Source organism: Mustela lutreola, chromosome 10 (assembly GCF_030435805.1).
Source record: "Mustela lutreola isolate mMusLut2 chromosome 10, mMusLut2.pri, whole genome shotgun sequence".
NCBI lineage: Eukaryota > Metazoa > Chordata > Mammalia > Carnivora > Mustelidae > Mustela > Mustela lutreola.
In genome coordinates this window covers 73,362,020-73,369,825 of record NC_081299.1, presented here as the reverse complement: position 1 = coordinate 73,369,825, position 7,806 = coordinate 73,362,020, and the positions used below count along the sequence as shown (strand labels likewise).

At 47.9% G+C, this 7,806-nt stretch overlaps 1 long non-coding RNA gene across 1 annotated transcript; it reads left to right on the top strand.

Annotated features, from left to right (window-relative positions):
• Window positions 1-2,071: 2,071 nt before the first annotated feature.
• Window positions 2,072-7,098, top strand: LOC131810221 (uncharacterized). Its single transcript, XR_009345476.1, has 3 exons — window positions 2,072-2,706; window positions 4,345-4,459; window positions 6,665-7,098. It is a non-coding gene; the product is annotated as an uncharacterized LOC131810221 (long non-coding RNA).
• Window positions 7,099-7,806: the final 708 nt, after the last annotated feature.

The following is a 7,806-nucleotide window of genomic DNA, read 5'->3' as shown; positions in this document are numbered from 1 at the left end:
GGGCCACGGCCAGAAGGCTGCTGTGGTTACCCCTAATCACAAACACAGAAAGAGTTGGAAGCTGACACACCAACACGCCCGCCATCCAACTGCCACTTGTCTTGGCTGGCACACCCAAAGGAAGAGCGTGGCCAGTGGCCACCCAGCCTGGTGTCTCTGTGGTGGAGGAGCTAAAGGAGACCCTCTGGCGATGTTTGGTTGGAAGCCTGGAGTTCGGTTTGCACCACTAACAGAAGTCCAGAAAAGAAAAGCAAGTGGAGGTCCTTCACGCTGTTCCCTGACTCACCATCCCACCGCTGGCTAATGGGTCTGGAGAGAACAGCCGACCATGTTACCAAAATTCGCTCTATCAGGCACATCAGTCACCACCTATAGGTTAAAGACAAAGAGTCTGTATTTGTTGGCAATTCTTGTGAAAAGGAAAGACAGAATACTGGCCAAATAAGGCTTGTTTAGTTTTATACAAACAGACGGAAGATCAAGTTAAAAATGCAAAGGAGATTACCAATTCTTAATTATAATTATTTAACCAGGTGGGTAGTTTCTCCTAATGAACATTTCCATGAAAACAGAATAACTAATGACAGTCTTAAAGAAGCCTTTGTCTTTCCATGTACTAATGATCACATTTATAAATATGCAGCAAGGCCCCCGTGTACATTGCTAATGATAAGTAATTAAGCACCAGGCGTGGGAAGCCAGTGAAAAGGGTCATGTTAATGCAAGAGAGGAAATTAAAAATGCAATAAAATAAGTTGCCTAGAAAAGATTAAATAAACTTCGGGCTTCTCCTCCTTGCAGAAGGAAAAGAACGGTTTCCCCATTCTCACAGTAGTGCCACGTCAAGCCATTCAACAGCTGGTTATGAAGTCAGACAGTACAAGTAAGTGATCGGCTTGCTCCCCGCCCCCATCCCCATTTCCTCCTATTGGTTTGCAAGCAGGGGTGTGGCTTCACAGGGCACTTCTGGCCACTGGGTGAGAAGATGGACCCCACAGAAAGGAACGGGTAGGACAGCGAGGATGGGTACCTGCCATTGCCAGGTAAGCCAGACCTAGGTTGTTATCGCTGATATACCGCTTGTTTCTTTAACCATTCGGAGCCACCTAGGTTTTTCTCCTCTTTCGGATGGCCAAGAGGACAAGATGGGTGCCTTTTCCAACACGGTAGAATCACCTCGGTCTCTCTTCACATTGTCCGCTTCCCCACCAGACCCCAAGCTCCTGGAAGATGAGTAGACACGGTATCCCTCGCACCCAGCGCTGCCCCAGACACTGAGCGCTCAGTAAATGCCCTTCGGATACGCGAATGAATGAATGTGCAAAATAGAACATCTCTAAGCCAAGCGGCAGTTCCTCAGAGTCCCTTAACCTCACTCCCAGACCAAGCCGCTCCGCCACTGAAAAACATGTGGGCCCAGTCGAAAGACTGGACACATTTCTCACTCTCCTTCGGGTCTTCAGAAAGGCGCCCGTCCTTTCTTCAATGGACCATCACGGAAAGGAATAGAATGATGAAGCTTGCACGAAAAATCAGTTTTTGCAAAAAAAAAAAAAATCACGAAGTTGGTGTAAGACTCCTGCTGGGTGTCTGAACAGGAATCCCGGCATTTCTGTTAAGCATTAAAGACACATAGAATGAGTAAGTGGCCTTCTTGGTGAAAGAAAGGGAAGTTATGTTTGGATTTCCAACACTCTTAAATAAGGGCCAATTTTGCTTTTTTTTTTTTTTTTTTTTTTCCCCTAAGCGTCTTAGTGAAGCTCTTAAACCAATGAAGATTTTTTTTTTTCCTTCGAACATTTCAAACTCGCTGATTCCCAGTCTCGGAAGCCTTCCCCATCCCCTAACTCTTCTCTCGGCTTAATCCCTCCGTGAGGGGAATCTTGTTCTGCCGCTGCGGTCCAGGGTGAACACGGAGGCAACCTCGCTCTGAAGAAAACAGCAGCAGCAAACAAAAAATAAACCGTGGCTGGATATTTGTGGGGGGTAAGGAGGGGTGTTTCCTTTTCATCGCCCCCCCCCCCGCCTTTTTTCTTAAAGGAGTTCTAAGAAGCAAGTCATCAGGCAGAAAATGCAAGGCTTGGATCTCCCTGCCCGGCTTTAATATTCCCTCTGAATCCAAATGAACCATTTCCTTCTACACAAAATCTTCGACAAGGCCACACTTCTTTTGTTATCAGAGTGTTGTCCTCGGCAAGCCTGCTTGGCTCTCATAAAGGCAATTTAGCACCTGACGAGCGCGGGCCTGGATTTGCCTCGCAAATCAGGGCGGCCCCGGCAACCCCCGGGAGGACGGGCGGCCCCGGAGACACCTAAGGGGCATCTTTCATCAACTTCTCGGGCGGGCCCCGGTTTCCCGGGGCGGCCGGCGCTCTCCTCCCGCAGCGGGGACGCTCGGCGAGCGTATCCTGACCCCCAGTGGCCGGCCCTGTCCTCCGACCCGCGCCGGTCCCCACTCCCGCGGATCCCGGGCACCCGGGCCCCGTTCGCTTTAATTGACAATTAAAACGAACTCCGGTTCTCACAGAATCCGACCGCGCGGAGTTGCGCAACGAGAGTTTCACAATTCAATTCCCTTGAAGCAAAACCGACAGTTTTCCCTGAGGTTTCACTCCACACCTCTGCGTTGGTTGTTGAACTTCCCCCTCGTGTTTCTCTTCCCACACACACCGCTTTCCTTCAGACGCCGCCATGGAGACGGTTTCGGTATGTTTCTGGGGGTCCCCGCCTCGTGCCCGCCCCGATGCTGAGTCGGCGTTTCCGCGACGCCCGGGTGGGACCCGGCGCATTTCCGAGCGGAGTGCGGCGCGGGCACCCCCCCAGCCCGGAGGGGGCGCTAGTGGCTCCCGCCCGCCGGCCGCCGGCATCCCATCACCTGGATCAGGCTTGAGGGTGGCGGGGTATGGAACAGAGTCAGCCCGCCCCACGGGCCGGCCCGGCCGGTGGTAGGGGTGCCCAACTGCGCAAGCAAAAGCGCAGCACGCCGCAGGTCGCCGTTATAATGAAAACGTATGTGGTTTATCTGAAGTTCAACTTCAGCTGGGGGCTCTCTATTTTACCGGGCAGCCTCAGCTCCTCGTTTTGTGGTTTTACAGACTAAATGCTGACCTGACCGTTGGATAGTTCAGTGGTCCTGGGTGCCCCGTGAGAGTTAGGCAAGAGTTAGTCAAGCATATATACACATATATCTGTATTTATACTCTTCATTATAAATATATTCTTTCAGCAGTAGGAAAATAGAGAGAGGAGGGTTCTGTCAGCCTCTCCTGAGGATCAGACCTCCTTGGGCATTGGCCCATTTCTCAGTCTGTTAGCCCTGTTCCTCCTCTCCTCCCCTCCCCTCCCCATCTCTCCAGAGGGGAGGCAGGCCCCTGTCCTCAAGGAGGTCCCTTTCCTACAGTTAGCCTTCCAGAGAATCTGCAACCGGTGTCCTCACCCACAGATGTTGAAACAAAAGTCATAACCAGGGTAACTATTTTTAGGGGGTACCAGATTAAACCGCAGCTGGGTCTTTAAGAGAGAGAAGTGCCTACACTCTGAACTGCTGTTCATATCCAGCGAAATGTCAAAAAGGTCAAAAACCAAGTTTGACATTACTGTTATCTGTCTGCCATTAAAACACACACACACACACACACAAAAGCTATTGCCTTGGGAATACTGTACATATCTGTTACCAACAACTCTGAAAACCACCTCTGCAAGCTTGTCAGTTAAACCAAATGTTAAATGGAAAATATTTGGCGGGATTTAAAATTAGACCCACACACATTACTTACAGATGTTTCCATGAAAAACACTTGAAACTGAACCACACCAAGTAATAAACCCCACAATGGTGTATTTTTTATACCCCAAGTTAATTTTTATTATATAAGTAGCCATATGAAGAAGGTATTGCATACTGCTTAAATTAAATACGGAGGAATGAAATCAGCAGTATCCCTTTACAGCATATGGCCCAGCAAATCAAATTACAAAGCTTTCCACATCTCATTAACTGCAATGAGTACAGTGAGTTTTCTAATAAGTCACATCTTTTTCATGTGAGTGGTGAGCAGTTGACTTATTGTAAGAATTCACAGGATGACCCTTGTGCTGAAATTAAGAACTAATCTAAAATGGGCAGGGTCATCTGGTCAAGACTGATCATAACATTTCCTCATTATTGTTTTAGTTGGCATTGAAGCATATGTTTTCCTGGTGCCCCAGCTGAAAAATGCCTTTGATAATTTCACTGACAGCAAATAACCCACACACTGCCATTTAATGAGTTCAGGCAGGATTAGCTGACAATAAAGAATATAGTATAAATGTTTTTATTAGAACTGATTTATTTTTTAGCTGCAAAAAGAAAAAAGGGGGTGGGGAGGAAGAAGAAGAAGAAGAAGAAACCACATGGAAATGCTGAGCTGACTTCTCCCCAGAGATGGCCCGGATGGCCTTGGCCTTGAGGCAGGTAAAAGGCAGGAGGTGTATACTGTGAGCCCAGGGCTGGCCAAGATCGTGCCTTTGGGCTGCAAATGGTGAAAAGGCAAATACCAGCTGGAACCCATACTCAGATGTCGGGTTCCTCCTTTTCACAACAAGGAAAAAAATACTCCTACAATTGCTCATCATGTGGCCTTTGGTTGAGATGAATTACCAATTTACAACCTCTTGTGTTTGGAGAGAAGCAAACTGTGCTCTTCGGAGGCGAGAATCAGGAACCTAAAATCATTCAAGCCTTCTTGTTTGTAAGGCCAGAGTGAGGCCAAAAATCCATTTCCTTCTGTGCTCTAAGCCCTTTCAATGACGAGTTTCTCACCATCTGCACTAATAAATATGGACTGGTGTGTGTATAACCATACACTGAAGAGAAGGGAAGAGTGAAAGGATTTTAAATGGTTGCAAATTGCTCTCCTGCTGAGATAACAGCAGTTTGCTTGTGAGCCTCAGTTGTTACACATTAAGAATGGGCATTTGGCTTCTTTTCACACAGCTGTGAGAGAAGGAGTAGGTTTCTACTAGAGAGAAAAGGGGTCTGTTCTGAGGGAGACAAGCTTGCTAGTGGCATCTTGCCCAGAAGCTCTTTCTTCACAGCTCCAGCGGTGGGGACTGGAGACAGGATAAGCAGACCCGTCCCGGTGCTGGGAGGGAGGGGATTGTCGGCTCTGTGAGGCAAGCCCTGACACAGGAGCCATTCACCCCAAACCTCAGCAGACACCAAAGCTATCAAAATGGAGGCAAGACCAGGAAGTTGATGTAGCCAGCATGTAAGAAAGTTATCCTTGAGGCCAAGATGAGTTGCTGGGGGTATCTAGAAGCTTAGGCACACGTGGTCATAGGAAAATCTGTCCAGGGAAGATGTCAAAAACCACCAGTAAGAAATAGAGGTTAGCAGGGCCTGGCCATGAGTGCAGCATAGGAAAAGCTCCCTGGGGCTACCCAAGACTCAGAGGTGTCCTCCCAGACAGAAAGAAGCAACTTTTTGTACAGAGCATAATGCATAATTATGGGAGCTTCCAAGAGACTGCCCGGCAAACTGTGCAAAAGTCGAGGGAGCAGGAGAACAGCCACATAAAGGAGCACCCCAAACACCTGTACATCAGGGGTGCACTCTGGTAAATGCTAGGGAGCATAAAAAGACCCTTCGGTCTGAACATGTCTAAATACACCTCCGACAGAATGCAGCCTGCTCCCAGATGGGAGTATGGGACCCGAGTATCCTCCCTCCCAGGTGATGAAAATGTGAGGGGAGAGGGCCCCGGAAAGCAAGAGTGACCCTCAAGCATCAAGTCCAAGGGAGGAGACAGAGCACGAGAACTGGAATGGAAGCAAAAGGTCAGCACTGAGCCCAGGCAGACCGTGCGACCTGGTTTGGAAGAGAGGCGTAAGAAAGATCTCTAAGGAGGGGAGAGCTCTAGAAACAGCTGCGGCCAAGCCCGTGGGAGGAGAAGGAGCTGGTAAGGATGCCAAGGTTTCGAGAACACCCAAGACAGGGTAGGGGCCTGGGGAAGTTCAGTACAATCCCTGGTATTAAATACAATCCTCTCCCCTGATCCCCAGTGAGAAGAGATTAGTAGTCACCCCTCCAAAGCCAGGGTTTAGGAGAATGGCATGGGGTTCACCTGTAGCGTTCTTCTAGGTCTTCAAAATGAAACCCTCATTAGTCTCTCTCATCTAATTTCAACCTTCCCTTGTAATTGAACCTGCCAAGCCCTCAGTTACGCAGACCCTAACTACTTAACTGGAACCGAGACAAGGACAATCCCTGAGTATTGCTAGGTAACAATAACAAACTAACTAATATTTGCACAACTTTACAGTTTACAATGTGTTGTCATAACGTTTCTCATTTGCCCTTCATTACTGTGCTATGAAGGAGTCAATGCGGCCGTAGCTAGGAAGTAAAAGAGCCAGATCTCAGACCTGAGTCTTCAGATTCCAAGCCTGGTGTAATTTTTTATTACAGCAAATAGCTTTTATGTACTATTAAGCTAACACAAAAAAATGTTCTGGCAGTCTGAGGAAATATCCGTGTTCTGCTCTCGAGAGAATGTATTCAGGGCTTGAGGCAAAGTTCTCCAGAAGAGCCCAGCTTCTCCTAACTTCCCTCAGAATGTGTCTAAATCTAAGTGTATATGATGGGTCATGTGCTTTTTCTCCTCCCTGGCTGGCACAGACAGGACAGTGTTGCCAAGATGACATCCTTAAGACAGATGATTTCAAGGACACTCCCTGCCCACCCCCTTGGAGGCTGCTTGGTGACTGTGCTTGGAATCAGAGCCATGGTTGCTTTTGTGGCGAAAGAAGAATATAAGCTAACAAGTCATGTAAAGACTTGAAGGACAGACAAAAGGACCGTGATAATGAACCCGCGTGGCTTTTAAAGCAGCGTCAGCCAGGGACACAGCCCAAAGGAATTGCCTTCCTTCCCCGACTTCTTCCTCTGTTTTTCCATCTCCACCACTGATGATGCTCAGCTTATAGTCACTGTCTAAAGAAAATAGGAAGCTCACTCTTGTCTGCATCCTTGCTCCAAGCTCCAGCTCGTGAGCAGGGCCCAGCATAAAGGGGTCCTTGTGGAAGAAATAAAGGCTCCAGATGAATGTGAAAGTTTAGTTGTACGAGTAGATTATAAAAATTCTGCTCCGGGTAGGAGGCTTTGGAGCCCTTGTCCTCTACCTTGGTTTCTGCAAGTTGGTATTAGACTCTCCTCATCCATTTACCCAAAGCAACCAAGCATAGTACAGAATGCCCAAGGCACACTTACTCAGATAATTGACATAGGCATTATGTTAATGAATAGGAAAGCAGTTTAAACCTAGGGAAACATTCTTCCTGTTCCTTTTCTCCTTTCCCTGACTTCCAAATGCTACATTTGGCCCTACACTGTTTCTTGCAGCCTTCCTTCCTTCATTTCGGCCAGCAGTGGCTTCTGGCCGTCCCACCACCTCCAAGCTCCTGCCTGATACCCGCAAGTGCTGGGAGCATCTCCTTCATGTTTTCTGTGCTTTCCATTTTCCTTTGAAGTTCCTCTCTCTGACTCCACGAGGGTTTCCTAGTACTATATTCCCAAAACTGCGGATTGCCAAAGCCTTGATGTGTGCACTGTGTGTGATTGAAAAACTCAACAATTATTTACAGGTTAAGATTCATACAATCTTCAGGGCTGGAAGGGACGCCTGAAGCAGAATTTGTCAGTTTTTCAAACATTTCTCTAGCTCCTGACAACTTTCATCTGTAATGTGAGGGTTCCGGGCCTGTGTTTCTAATGTTCTAGAAGTTGGCAGCTTGCTTAAAGTCACAGAATTGGAGTTCCAG